This window comes from Lutra lutra, chromosome 10, assembly GCF_902655055.1.
Source record: "Lutra lutra chromosome 10, mLutLut1.2, whole genome shotgun sequence".
Taxonomy (NCBI): domain Eukaryota; kingdom Metazoa; phylum Chordata; class Mammalia; order Carnivora; family Mustelidae; genus Lutra; species Lutra lutra.
Genome location: NC_062287.1, coordinates 67,837,858 through 67,852,928, shown reverse-complemented (window position 1 = coordinate 67,852,928; position 15,071 = coordinate 67,837,858). Strand labels below are relative to the sequence as shown.

Below are 15,071 nucleotides of genomic sequence, written 5' to 3'. Positions count from 1 at the left end.
AGCAGGACGGGAAAGGCAAGCACGCACACAGTCACAAGGAACGGAAGAGGATGACCCTTTACAAAATACCAGCGGATAAAAGCTGCCACAAACAGTTATTATGCGGAAGACAGGGAGCATCTGGGAGGACACAGGAGCAAGACCAAGGTACAATTAAGCTACGATTAAGAAAAAACTGGCCAGAGCAGAAGCTGAAACCTGGGGTATACATTAGCCTGACTCGGGGTTCTTTTCTTTCCCCTCTTAAGTCAATTTACAAAGCAGATTCGATACTGGACTTGGGGCCACAGGGGCCTTCCGGGTCTCTTCACCGCCTCATCTCCCAGTTTTTCCTTGTTGGTATTTATTGAGGTCTAGGATGGCTTAAGTGTAAGCCATATGGGCAGTTAACATAGTCAGCATTCATCACTGAGGGGCAAGTCATTCTGCATTACTGAAGTCCCTCTTTCTTTTTTTTTTTTTTTAAGATTTTATTTATTTGACAGAGAGAGATCACAAGTAGGCAGAGAGGCAGGCAGAGAGGGAGGAAGCAGGCTCCCTGCTGAGCAGAGAGCCGATGCGGGGCTGGATCCCAGGACCCTGAGACCATGACCTGAGCTGAAGGCAGAGGCTTTAACCCACTGAGTCACCCAGGCTCCCCTGAAGTCCCTCTTTCTAAAAGTAAAAGCAATCTTCTGCCTTAGACACTTCTAATGGGTACCTCACTAAAAGCAGGAAACAAGCAGAAATGTAAACCTGTATTAGGACATCACTCTGCATATCAACCTTAATCATCTGACCAGCAAAACAAATGTTGGGGGGGGGAGTGTCACGGTGTGTACATTGTTCAGTGTGATTCACTGGATTCGGTGCTACACTGATTCTATGAGATACAAGTCACATACCATAAAATCTACCCTTTAAAATTATGTAATTCAGTGGCTTTTAGTAGACTCACAGGTTGTGAGTGGTTTTAAACTGTGCCTCTCTCCACTCCTCAAGGCTCAGCCTGCCTACCTCCAAAAGTCCCCATCCCTCCCTCCATGTCCACTCATCTCTCTTACCATCTTTCATCTTCATTCTTAATTTAAAGGCTAGGAATCTGGTTTCCTCACACACAGTTCTGTGGAACCCGGTTAAGAGACCAGCAGAGAGGTCCATAAAATGCAGGTGGTCCCCAGCCCTGGCTCACACAAAGCAGCCCTGCCTGCTCAGACCTGTCCCTGGGAGTGGCCCCAGTCGAAACATGTGGGGACATGGACACACCCTGTTCAAGTGTAGCTGACCAGCTTTGGGCAGACGACTCTGAAAACACAGGTTACAACCCACCAGCCTCCAGAAGATACCCAGCTCATCTATCCTGGGTCTACCTGGGTGCTAACCCAAAAAGACGCTCATCTTGGATTAACCAACATCCTCTTCACTATGCAAACAAACTAGCAAAAGAATGGATGGGCTGCCATTCACACAAGTGTGAATCATTTGAAATATATTTAAGATCCACAGAAAGGAGTCTAATACAAGGGCCAAAGATTTCATCTCAGAGCTTGGAGCACTGAGATGACCAGGATGGCCTGGGGGGTCTAGCAGCTGTCACACCTGTAGCTTACTGAGCTAGCTCTTACCTAAACTTTCCCACAACCCTTCAGAGTAGGTAGCATCGGCTCCATTTTCCAGATGTGGAAACATCTGGAAAGAGAAGTTAAGCAGCCTGCACCCAAACAGGTATTAAAAAGTGCACCGGGGGTACGGGGAGGGGTGGGGGTGGCTAGCTGACTCAGTAGGTAGAGCATGCACTCTTGACTTCAGGGTCCTAAGTTCAAGCCCCAGTGGGACCTACTCTAAAAAAATAAATTAAATAAAATACTAAAGAAAGTTTAAAAAAATAAAATAATACCAAAGAAAGTAAAATAAAATAAATTGCAAAAGCAAGTGGGTGGCTCAGTTAGGTGTCCACCTCTCGATCTCAGCTCAGGTCTTGATCTCAGGGTTTTGAGTTCAAACCCTGCATTGGGCTCCATGCTGGGGACAGACCCTACTTTAAAAAATTAACTTAAAAAACAAAAGTGCAATGGCAGCAAAAGTAGGGGGAGAAATAACTCTCTTATTTCCTCATACCAGAAGCTTGATCCAACCTCAAACTCCCGGGATGGTTCCTTAATGTTTCCCCAGCAGCTTGAGGGCCCCAAGGATAGTTTCTCTGTGAAAAGATGAGTTGCATACTACCATCTTAGAGAACTTTTAGAACCCAATCCCAAACTTAGGAGTGTGGCTTCCAAGCAAGAATCTAAGGAAGAAGGGTGCCTGGGTGGCTCAATCGGTTACACAGTGCCTTCAGATTGGGTCATGATCTCAGGGTTCTGGGATCAAGCCAAGTCAGACTCCCTGCTCATGGGGAGTCTGCTTCTCCCTCTGCCTCTGTCTCTCCCCTGTTTTCCTTGCTCTCTCAAATAGATAAAATCTTTAAAAAAAAAAAAAAAAGGCAGCAATCTTTAAAAAAAAGAATTTAAGAGAAGAGGTTTCCTTTCTGGTGGAAAAGGTGCACCATGCTACCCACCTTTGGAAGCATTTCCATTTAATTCATACAATCACTCGGCAGAGAATGACCTCACATATTATATAGTTACTGATGGGTTTCCTCCATCACTTATGAATAGAGGAATTATGGTACAAAGTGATTAATGGTCCCGGACTTCATGGGACACCTCAGCCACTCACGGATTTGAATCCCATCTGTCTGAAGACCTGAAGCCCAGCCCTCCTAAGTAACTCTCCCTCAACCTTGCGTGTCCCTCAAGAGTCACTGTCCAGGCTGACCTGACAGGAAATCTGTGAAGACCTGGCATTCAAGGTAACATCTGAAATTCTATTTACTGGGGCACCTGGTGGCTCAGTCGGTTAAGCGTCCGCCTTCAGCTCAAGTCCTGATCTCAAGGTCCTGGGATCGAGTCCACATCAGGCTCCCTGTTCAGCAGGGAACTGCTTCTCCCTCTCCCTCTGCCCTTTCCCCCTGCCTGTTTGTTCTATCTCACATACACACAAATAAATAACATTTTTAAAAGAAAGAAAAGAAAAGAAATTGCTATTTCCTGAGCGTGTATTGTATGTCAGGCATACAGGAAGCATTCTACTGAACTTCAGAGATGAGGACACCAAGGCTCAGAGGGCAATTTGTCCAAGGCCAGAAAACCAGAAAGTGACTGAGCCATGAGTCCAACTAAGGAGTGTCCTACTCCAAACCTGGGTCTTTAAAACTACAGTATTATCCTGCCTTTTTCCAATCCAGAATCAGAAAACCACCCCCCTCCACCTTATCAACCAGTTCCTTCTGCTTCTTTCAATTAATTGCTCACATCCAAGTTTCAGATCTACAGGTTCTGATCTACAGGAGCTCATGACCAGCAATAAAACCTTTTCCATAGCTGTTTTGAGGATTGAGGTCACTGCTCTAGAGTGTTTCTGGGGTGGGGGTGGGGGGTCATTTGTTTTGTTTTTAATTTTTATTTTTTTAATTTCTTTTCAGTGTTCCAGAATTGATTGTTTATGTACCACACCCAGTGCCCTCCATAAGAGCCACCACCAGGCGGTCATTTGTTTTTTAATGACTTAGTTCCCCACTACTCCCAAAATGGCATCTGGCAAAAAATAAATAAATAAATAAACCCTTTCCCTACGACTAAACTCCAACACCAGTTTCTCTGCAATGTTTTCCTTAATCCCTATCCCTGAGCAACACAGCTGTTTGGCTATTACCAAGAGCACTTAGACAACAGTCTTATTTTCCCTTTATTCTGATGCTACACAAAGAAATTCATGCTCCTAAAAACAACATAGGCTTAAAAAAATAAAAGTCCCTTCCCAAACCACTCCCTCAAAACAACCCCTGTCAATAAAGTGAAATCGCACAAATTTTTTTGGATAGAAATGCAAACATGGTTCTCCAACATTCCATCAACTCTGAACACACCAATGGTTGTAAAATGCAACATGATTTTGTTTCTAAAAACTATTGCTGTGAAACAAACCATGCCAGGATGCTGCTCCATCACTCAAAAAATCTAATTTCATACACAAGGTACCTTTTTTTTTTTTTAAGCAAACGTCAATCTTGCACCTAAAAAGGAAAACAATAAGCAAAATAAATTGGGTAAGGTATACCCAAAACAACTTCTCAGAGCCAGATCAACAACACTGTGCTATTCTATATACTCTCACCCTGGTTCCAAGAGCCCTGGCAGCATCAAGAGAATCCTCAGGAACGCCCCAGATCAGGCCCAGGGATTCTCTTCCTCTCCTGCACCTGTTCCAGACTGTGACCACTGCCCAGCCAGCCACGAAGGCAGGACATGTCCCAACTTCAAATATACAAAAAGTTGCATCTCAGAATGCATGGAAGTACAGAACATACAGCCTCCCCACTGGACGTTGATGACCTCTTCACAGGCCGATTTCCCTTGTCGAACTACGAACTTCGCAGGGGTGTTCACTGATCACCATTCTATGACCACCTTTGGTCGATCACCAAATCCCTAGCACCAGGTAGCACCTGTACATGTTTGAACAACCAGAGGCAAGCAGCAATTCTACAAAAAACTGGGAGCATCTGGATTTCAAAGTGCCCGTGGTGCAAGGAAGAGGGAGGAAAGGAATGAAAAGCAGCAGGCTCTTCTCCCAGACGCCATCAGGATCACCCCTCCCATCCCCCCACCCTGCTACATCAAGGGGTACCACCTGCAGGGCTCTGTGAGCAGCCTCACTACCCGGGAAGTGAAACCACCTCTGCAAGCAGCCAGACAAGAATTAGTCCCTCAAACCCCTTGCTGGCAAGCCTGACACACACCTCACCTCTATAATCTACATCTGGAATCAACGGCTATGCTCCCAAGATGCGACAGATGATTGCCAAACAGGGGGAAGATGGCTCTGTTCATTTTATTGCTTTTCCTGCAATAGAAAGGTACAACCTTCTCTGTGTATGGCTGTATTTTTAAAACCAACCAAGTCCATCTTAAGTGAATTCCATAAAGATGTGGTATTTGTTCACAAATACAGGTGGAGAAAAATCCCATTCGGAGTTAGGAGGGATGGCCAAATTTAGACTGACTGGCTCTGAAGAGGTAGAGTATCTAGAGCAAGGGTTCCCAACCACAGGCAGACACCACCACCGACCTCTTAAAAATACGGAAACTCGGGGCACCTGGCTCACTGGTTGGGCCTCTGCCTTCGGCTCGGGTCATGGTCTCGGGGTCCTGGGATCGAGTCCCATATCGGGCTTTCCCCTCTGCGGGGAGCCTGCTTCCTCCTCTCTCTCTCTGCTTGCCTCTCTGCCCGCTTGTGATCTCTCTCTGTCGAATAAATAAAATCTTTAAAAAAAAAAAAAATACGGAAACTCTGCACGTGGCCCAGCCCTCCTGAATCTCCAGGGGTAACGTCCAGGCTGTTGAAAGATCTGTGGAGGCTGCAGTGCAGGTGCTCAGGTGGGAACACGGGTGCAGCAGAGGCTCCCCCGGGCAGGCGTGGAAAGTAGCTGACCTGGATTTGAGTCAGAATCATCCTGAATTAGCCACACAAAAGGATCTGTGTACAGTGCATTACAAACCCGTAAGTCAAAATGTGGGGAAAGTGAGGTGCCTAGAAAGGTGAGCGAGAACACCCAGGCACGGTGGGCTGGGAAAGGGACAGCCGGTCTGACCCTGGCTTCTTCCCCCAGGGCCTGGCAGGAACTGGGGACACGTGGATTTGCTGAAGGAGATTCACACATCTGATAAGCCCGTCATCAAATTCCCAGGAGCCGCCTACTGTGTGCAGACTCCCTGAGCTGGCTCTGGCCATTCGGGAAAGAGTCCCTCCGTTGGTTCCCACCAGAATGGTTTTCCTTCAGCTTCACCAGACACCTGAGTAGAAGTGTTCTAGAAGCATGTCCCTCTTTAACAATCCAAGTCATAAAGAAAGATGCTTCCTGCCTCCACATCACAGAGGACTCTTCCCCTGGTTTCCAGTTATACAGACATCAATCAATTTTATATTTTATGATTAAGGTAAAACACAAAGGTGAAAGGAAATTAGGGAGGTATTTTGAAAGCACAACAAAACTAGAAACCTTTTATCAAAATAAGAATGAACAATAGCAGCCTTATCTTATCTCTCCAGTGTTTAAAACAAAGGCAGATTTTGAATTACGGGAATTTCTCAGCTCTGCCTATATATATTTAAAAAAAAAATGCTATCAGGTAGCTTGTTTTCTGTTTTTGTTCTCTATGAAAATACTTGCTAAGGTCTTTGCTGAGCATTCCAGATTTCAGGACAGGGCTGCCCCTCCCCTCAGCTGATGGGGCTCTTTCTAACTCTACCCACCACGGTCTCCCAAAGGCTTTGAGTTGAAAAGGCAGCCCAGGAGAATGGGTTGAAAGAGATTCCACCAAAGGAAGCATGGCTCACAATGGTTTCAATGGTTTGCAATCAGTTAGCCCCCAGGACATCCCCAGCCGCAGTGATGGGTGATCTGAAAATGAAGCATATCAAAATGCTATTGATAAGCTAAATTACCAGACAGCTTATCTGAGGCCCACATCCGCCATATGGTGCCCCAACTTCTGCCGCCTGTTGCGGCCACAACAATAGGCACGCCTACCCAGAGCACCCGCCGACAGAAACCCAGCAGCAGCGGCATGTGGGGCGGCTGCTGTGTTTACATTTTATTTTGTGCTATTAGCCTTGTGGCTCCCCCCCGCCCCCGATCCCGGGAGGGACTTGAAACACAACACACCTTCCACGCGCTAACTACAGGACACACGCATGCCCGTGATATGAGTGAGTGAGTGAGTGTGTGTGTGTGTGTGTGTGCGTGTGCGCGCGCGCGCGCGCGAGGGCAGGTATGCATCAGGTGGAAAAAAAAACCAGATGTCAGCTCAGGCTAGGTTGCTGCCTGGTGGGGGAGGGCGGGTCCGGCCGGCTCCCAGCGAGAGCGGCAAGCAGACAATGCGCTTTTCTCCAAACACTTGGGCGGGCGGGCCTCGGGGAGTGGCTATTTAAAACACTTGGCTCCTTTTATTTCACCACGGTGGAAGTGAATTCGGCTCTTGAGTGCCAGAGCAAATGAAGTCATTTGGTTTCTGCGGGCTCTCTTTGCATTTCAGCAGAAGTCAGACCGGACGAAAGTCGGAAGGTCCAGCTGAAGTTGTTCTTTCTTCCAATTAAAACTGATTCCACAGAGGATTTGGCTCCTGGGCTTCATTAACTTTTTTTTTCTTGGAAAAGGCACGAAGGTCGGAGAAAATTTAAAGGACAGAAGGCAGTGGCATGAATGCTGTCAAAGACGACTCCTGTCACAGAGTGCCATCAAGTCAAGATGTAAAGACGAACAAATGAGGAGATCACCTTCTAAAGGCTTGGTTGGTATCCCAAGATTAATGGTGGGTTGTCCTGAATGAATTCATAAGGTTTCTGCATTTATTGCTTTCTATTCTACCCTCTAAAGAGGATCCTATCTTTACGGAGATTGTATCATTAATGGTAATAAAATATTCATTTATTTAGTTTACTATTAGGGAAAAGATTCTGGTTTTCAAAGAGAACTCAGCGACACAGCATCTGGTTGTGCAAAAATGTACAAGATGCAGGTTTGGATACAGTGCAAAGCAAAAAAAAAAAGTCAATCTAACATTCAGATCTAGTTAACTATTATAAAAAGGCATTCATTTCACCCCCCCTCATTACCAACACCTTAGCAGACAATATTCTTGGATGAACTTTTCAAATTTTCTTAAACATTCTCAGTTAAAAAAAAAAAAAAAAAAAACCTCCTTTCAAGTTAAATTGAGATTGCACTTGAACTCCATCCAAGAGCGGAGCTGAACTGAATTATGATAATTAGAAAGCTGTGCCTATAAAAAAGCAGCGCAGTTCATGCATTTTTTTTCAAAGTTCATGCCAGAGAATATAAGTTCAATATGTTCTCACATAATTAACATTTCCCACCATTAGCAGCAGTTTTTCAGTTTATATATCAGTAAAAACAACAGCACTCGTCATTGTTGTATATTCCCAGTCAATAGTGTTTCAGTCACTGTACACATCTACATCTGTCAGATGCCTAAAAGCAACCAGAATTCCCCACTGGAGATGATGGTGGTGCTTAACTTGTTCATTAGTAAGCCACTTTTTTTCTTTTAAACCCATTTTCCAATGCTGGGCCCTGTTCTTCAAACTAAAACTGCTAATGAAATCCTAGGGCAGAGCCTCAAAAACTAACATGAAAAAGAGCAGAAAGCATTACATCAGGATAGTAAATATTGATGGGGATGGTAAATATGGGGGGGGGGGTGCAGAATACAGCCAGGCTGAAGACTTCCCTTGGCTTGCCACAAGAGTGGCCTCTAAGATTCCCTTCCCCCTTCCAATCAGAAGAGAGGCCAGTGGTTTCACAGTCAGCTAGGACTCCCAGGCTATGGAAACTATTTTCTGAGAATCCTCCCAACCATGCAAAAAGCCAGTGGACAGAACTTAAGAGCGGAGTGGGACCCACCCTGTAAGAAATACCATCCTCGAAACCCACCCTTCAGGGCATCCCATTTGCTTTCACTAAAGTGAAAATACATATTCCAAAATTCTCTGAGTCGGCACCAGGAGAGGAGAGTGGAATCTCTCTGAGGAGGTGGCTGAATTTCAACTCTTATTTCAACTCTTAAGTTCTGACATGGGACGGGGTCAAAGAAGCTGATGATGAGAACTTTTACAGGCTGGGGACTCTCAGTACCTCACAGCTTTGAGACAAAATACAAACACACACACACTCAGATATTTAGATCCAAATATTCCAGCATTCCACAAACTATCCCAGCAGAGGGAAGGCCCAAACTTCCCACATCTCGGAAGTATGCAGTCATTGCAATGCAAGGGGGACTAAGCTTGTACTGGTCAAAACGCCCAACCCTGAAACATTAAGGGCTTAGCACGGACCTGAATTACTTGATTTTATCACTTTTATGAGGTGAAAGAATAAAATATATCACGGATACTGTTCAAACATGATTTGGGATCTCATTTAAATACCACAGCGTCATCTGCGGCTTCTACAGATAAAATAAGAAAAAATAAGAAAAAGCACCAGGCAGCCAACAGTCAGTCCCCAACAGCCCAGCAGCAGAGCCCAAGTTTGTCAAAGGGCAAGAAGCTTACAGTACTTTTTTTTTTTTTTTTTTTGCTGAGGTCAGAAGGACACTAGCCCTTGCTGCCGTTGCAATCCCTGACCACTAAGGAGGAAGTGCAGTCCGCACCTTTATGGACAGAAAGGTGGGCTCTGATTTCCCTGCACCACCGCCGAGAGAGCCGGACACCTGCTCTGGCCCGTTGTCCTCAGTCTTTGGAAAAAACAGACCTACAAAGTTTTACCACTAAACGGATCCAACCCCTAGGCCCAGCTTTCACTCAGCAGCGTTTTTACTCTTTCGCAATCTCTTTATTGGGAATAAGACAACGTGCCTAAAATACAAGCTTAAAAATGCTATCTACCTACTGTCTGCACGTGAACACGGTCATTTTTACACACACTGGCTCCGACATGCAGTCATTTGCACCAACCTTTGGAGCGATAAAGCACCACGATTTTCATTTGCAGGCAGTATAATTATGCTCACAATTAACACATAATAGTACATGAGATTAGAAGGAAAAAAAAAGTAATCCCACAGATGCAGAGGCTCTGGTGTGACCACCCCACACGAGAGATCAACCCGTTCTAAAACAAGGAACCTTAAAAATATTGTTCATGGCACAGCTCATTTCTTCAAAGGCCTAGCTAACATCTGAGCTCTGCATTCTCCAAATGCTCCTGGTACATACTTTTCCACTGAAGATAAAACAGATATGATCTGGAAACGGACGGTCCACGGCAAGTATATTCTTCTCAGATCTTCCCACTGAGAAATGCCCTCCAATACCGCTGAGCTGCAGTGTCAGAACTCAAAACTGTTACTGAAGGACTTTACCACAAGCAGCAAAAAAAACCGAACACCCTTTTCATTATGACTTGCTTGTCCTTGTTCTTAATACGAGGAGACATTAGTCCTCCAAAGTGAGAGTCTGAATACGTAATTCCTGCTGTAAGAGAGGTAGAGGGAAAAGGGAAGAAGCTGAAAGAAGCTGACGTCCCCCACAGTGTCGCTCTCCCCCTTCTCCCCCTTTTCCCCACCCCCCCCACCCTCCACCCCGCCCAAAACCTGCCCTGACATATAATTAGTTTGCTGCTGGGGCCTAGGCACACATTGTACCACAATGCAAGGAAGCACCTCTCCGCCTCTCCGTGAGAAATTTGCTTCAATCTGGCTCAAACTAAACTAGGTTGCCCTCCCTCTTTAAATTAAATCTCATTAAGTACATGTCGTGGTGAGTCCTGGTTTATGTTTCGGGAAAGGGAAAAAGAAAAACACACACACACACAAAAAAAAAAAAAAACCCAAAAACTCCATCAATCTCTCAAGCATGGTCTCTGGATGGAGTTCTATTTGTTACTTCATGAAAGATCACTTGAGAGGAGGAACTATACAAAGATTCTTTCCTCTGTTTTTTCAAATCTTACTGTCAAGGCAAAGTGTCACATTGGTTTTGTCTCAAAATTGTAAAAAAAAAAAAAAAAAAGATTATTCTAATATTCCCCTAAAACTGCAGGCCAAATAATAATGATAAGTAAAAATAAAATGGTCTACATTGGCACTTTTATACCATCAGCAAGAATTCAGTAATGAATACAGCTTATCAGCTCATTTTTTATGCTAACAACAAATAAAAGAATTACAAACTCTGTTTAAAATCTGAAACCTAAGACCTCAATACCAAGTTGTACATACAAAGAAATACTAAACAAAAATATCTGTGACCATTTATGGAAATAGTGAGATTAGAAAAGTAAGCCTCCCCCCCCCTCCAAAAAATAATCAACGATTCAAAACCTCGCTGTTGACAAAGGTTCAACTAAATCCATTTGTCTTTCCTGAGTCACTTTGTAATTAGTTCTACTATTTCCTTCTGAAGAAGAAAGATTCTTAAGCAAAGTTGGATCTGAGCCTGGCCCCGAAGATCCTGATATTTACAAAAGGGCACAGACCCGATAGTGAAAGGACGAAGCACGGGCACAGCCTAAGATATGTTCCCTAAGCACTGCCTCAGAGTACCCTGGCAGAGAAGCCCCCGGCAGGACACACCAGTAAAGGCCACTGCAGACCGCAGAGAAAGGAGCCCACTCACTGCCTGCTCTGACAATGCAGGCAGATCCCAGGCTCCTAAAAGGGATCTGTCTACTCAGGTAACCACCTGCAGGAACCCAGCACACCACAAGCGATCAGACCACCAAAACTTCCAGAAACAATCAAGGAGGGTGGGGAGGAAGAAACAAGGGGTTGCCCTGAAATGTTTAAGTGATCTGCTCCTTTGCAGTATCTGTAGCATTTAAAATTTTCTTGTTTAACCATTTTGAAATCTGATAGGTTTTGCAGACCTTTCTGTCCCAGGACCTGGGCTCCCTCCAAGGCACTGTTTTTAAAACAGGCCTTTTTACATTACCCGCTCCTGGAACATCATCTGTCTCTAAGTTTCCAGTGCTTACTGAGGTCAATTTTCATTTCTGCAAATCACAGGCAGCCACTTGCTTCTGAGAAGTTAACAAGCCTCCTGAGAAATGCTGGTGGCTGCTATTTCATTGTTTCATAAATATTTTTATACAGTGACACCATTCAACTTTAAATAAATCTTTAAAAAGAAAGACAATTAAAAAGCAAAGAAAATTATGATCTGGATTTTATTTATTTTCGTGGGAGAAGAATAAGAGAAGTGTGAGCCTTCCATTGTTTTCAACTCATTTAAAATGTTGCTTCAGTTTAAAAAAAAAAAAAAGAAATACACACACACACACACACACACACACACACAAATGCATTTTAGAAAAAAGAAACTCCTGGAAGTTGAACTTTTTTGAAAGCGGGCCTCTGGACTTTTGAAAACAGTGTTGCTGCTACGAACAAAGACTAGAAGTACACCCTGATTTTCTCCTCTCCTGGGGATCATTTCTCTTCCAATAAACAAACAAATCCCCCAGTATTTCCTACCGAAGGGAAGTTTTCCAGGGAGAGTCTCCTCCAGGGTTTGGTGGTAACTGCGACTCAGTCTTTTTTGGACACAATGTTTCTGCTGACTCCTGAAAATTTTCCACTTGAATGTGCAATGAAGTGGCGGCGGCGGCAGCAGCAACAGTCCTGGAGAAGCGGCAAAGGCGACCGTGCCTTCTTTCATCTTTGAGAAGGAGCGAACCCCCGCCAGCAGCACGAGTCGGCGCGGACCCCGGGCAGGCCTCGGGGGGCCCGGGCGCCCGGGGGCCCCATGGGGGCGGCGGCGGGGGGGGCCGGCTCCGGGTTCCGAGGCGGCGCCGGCGGCTCTCCCCGCCCGCGCCCGCTCCGAACTTCTGACTTCCCCGAGCAAATCGTGATAACCGGCTGAGCTTGTGAGGGTGTGCGCGTGTGTGCGCGTGCGGGCGAGCGGGCAGGCGCGGGGGGCGCGGGGGACGCGGGGGGCGCGGCGCGGCCGGCCGGGCGCCTCCAGGGCCGCCGCCGGGGGCCGCCTGTTGCCGCGCGGGCTCCGCAGCGCGCGGCCCAACTTGGCGTCCCAGCAACTCGCGCGGCGGCGCCCGGCCGCTCACCTTGAAGGGGGCGCGGGGGCCCGGCCCCGGCCCTCCGCGTAACCGCCCGCCGCACACAAAGCGGAGCCCGCAGAGAAAGAGCGGCCCGAGCCGGACGCGCCGCCGGCCCCCCGCCCCCGGGCGCCCGGTGCGCCGCCCGCACCCAGCATCACCCCGCGCGCCAACTTACCTCGGCGAAGGGAGCCGCCGCAGCGCCCGGCGAGTCCGAGGCAAACTTCGGCGCCGCTTCCCCCGCCCGCAGCTCGGTGCCCGGCTCCCTCCCCGGCTCCCGGTCCCCGGGCCGGGCCACCCCACCCCTGCCTAGCACCGCTCCTGCCCCGGGGCCGGCTGGGCGCACTGGGCTGCTGCCCGCGGCTCCGGGCAAAGACGGACGGGGTGGGGGGGCTTCACTGCATGGCCTGTCCCCGGACGCGGCCGCCCCGGGCCCGGGCCCCGCCGCGCGGACTGGCCCGCAGGGTGGAAGCGAGTCTGCAAAGTGCTTGGTGGGCGCCCGCGGCGGGCGGCGGGGCCGCGGCGGCGGCTGCAGAGGCTCGGCTCGGCTCGGGCGGCGCGGCGCGGCGCGAGCGATGCTAAGAATGTTCGGAATGAGGACAGGAATGAAATGAACGCCAGGACCGAACTCGCTCCGGAGGGGTGGGGCCTCGGTGACGTCATGCGGCCTGCCGCCCGGGGCCGGGGGCGGGGCCTGCCGCCGCCGGTGACGTCATGGGGATTCGGGGCGGGCCCGGCTGGGCCGACTTTGCCGTTGGGGCACGGGCTCCCCCCGCAGGGACGGCGGGGCGGAGTCTCGCGCCCACGGGAGAGCGGGGCGCGCGCGGGAGCCGCCCTGCCCAACCGCCCCCCCCGCCCTGTTTCCCGGCGCGGGCCCGGGCTTTGTCCCGAGCAGGGTGGGGCGGCGGGCGGCTTCGAGGTGCTTGCGTCCGCGCGGAGAACTCTGGAAGCCTGGGTTTCCTCCTCCGGGCGGGCGCCGACCCCGGAGCTGCGCGCGCCGCGCCCTCCCTGCCTCAGTTTCCCTCTTACCGGACGCGGAAGCTCTGCCGACCCCTTAGAGCTCTCCAGGACTCTCGGAAGTCTGCAAGTTCTGGGAAGAGAAGTTTCTTTTCTGATAATTCAGGTGGTGGTTCTCCGGCGCGCTGGAAGCCTTCCCGGGGCCGGATTCCCAGCCTGCCATTTCTTCCCCTCTCGCACTTCATAAAAGTTCGCGGCGCCGCTCATTCAAGTGGAAGTCGGCCCTTTTGTTGGGAAAGGAAACCAATCTGCCCTCCTAGCACGGTGTTCTCCAGCTTGCTCAAGAAGTTGAGTTCACTCATCCCTGAGGTTGTACTTTTCGAAAGTAATGGGTTAGGTAAAAACTCCCCGAATTTTAAAATGCTACATCAGGCAACTTCAGGCCGCTCCTTTTGTGTGTGTGGATAAATTTCTCTTCCATTCTTTAAAAAAAAAAAAAAAAATTATCGCCACCTTTGGAAGCGGAGAAGTGACACATTTGACCCAGTGGGTAAATCAGAAAATAGCTGGGTAAAGTCAGCCCTCTATGGCAGAACTTGTCTAACGTTTTCGGTGACTGTCGTGCCAGTTTCACTAAGATCGAAGTAGCAAAAGCAATTTCTGTGCTGTTGACCTCTTTCCTAGGCACTTTGCTCTCCTTTCCAGTTGGGGCCCCAAGATAAATAATGGCGCCTATTTTATTTGTCCCTAAATCTCTTAAATATGGATAATTGAGGGAAGCAGAATGTGACTTGCTACGACACATTTTTGTACAAAACGTAACTTTTGTACAAAACGTAATGTTTTTTAATTGAAATTTTTCTTGTGATCATTGAAGATTCACATGTTGTAAAAAATAATAGTACAAAGAAATATTTTGTTCACTTTGCCCAGTTCTTCCCAATGGTAATGTCCTCCAAAACTGTAATATAGCACAGTCGGGATATTGACATCGATTCAGTCCACCCATCTTATTGACGTTTCCACCTTAATTGTGCTCATTTGTGTGTGCCTGCATTTCATACAAATTTCTCACGTGTGTATGTATCCATTACCACAGGTAGGTACTAATGTTTTGTTTTTGTTTTTTTTAAATAAAGGGTACTAATGCATTTTATCTCTAGTTTGCATGCAATAATAAGGTGATACAATGAGGTTTACAGTAATGACCCCAGCCACCATTGCATTGGTTTTTGGAAACGTATTAGGAAAACATAATTAATTTGACATTAAAACTGCTAGGCATATCCCTCTCCAAATATCATCTTCTAAAAGTATGAGTCCAAGGGCAGTGCAAGCCAGACAGTAGGGTTGCTAAATCACAGTTTGTTGGCCCAGTGTACCTGAACATTTTTCAGACTCCAGCTCCCATCTCACAGCCACCCAGCAATACAAAATATCCTATTTCTTACTGAATTGA

General features: G+C 47.5%; 1 protein-coding gene across 5 annotated transcripts in view; it reads right to left on the bottom strand.

The window, feature by feature from the left end:
* Nucleotides 1–13,259, bottom strand: part of TEAD1 (TEA domain transcription factor 1) — a 262,153-nt gene extending 248,894 nt beyond the window's left edge. For 3 of the 5 annotated variants that reach the window (XM_047693330.1, XM_047693334.1, XM_047693336.1), the window contains exon 1: nucleotides 12,834–13,259. The gene's annotated coding sequence lies outside the window, so the exon portion shown is untranslated. Of the gene's footprint in view, nucleotides 1–12,077; nucleotides 12,225–12,833 lie in introns of all 5 variants that reach the window. The other 2 variants (XM_047693325.1, XM_047693327.1) reach the window with 2 other exon arrangements.
* Between the last annotated feature and the right edge of the window lie 1,812 nt (nucleotides 13,260–15,071).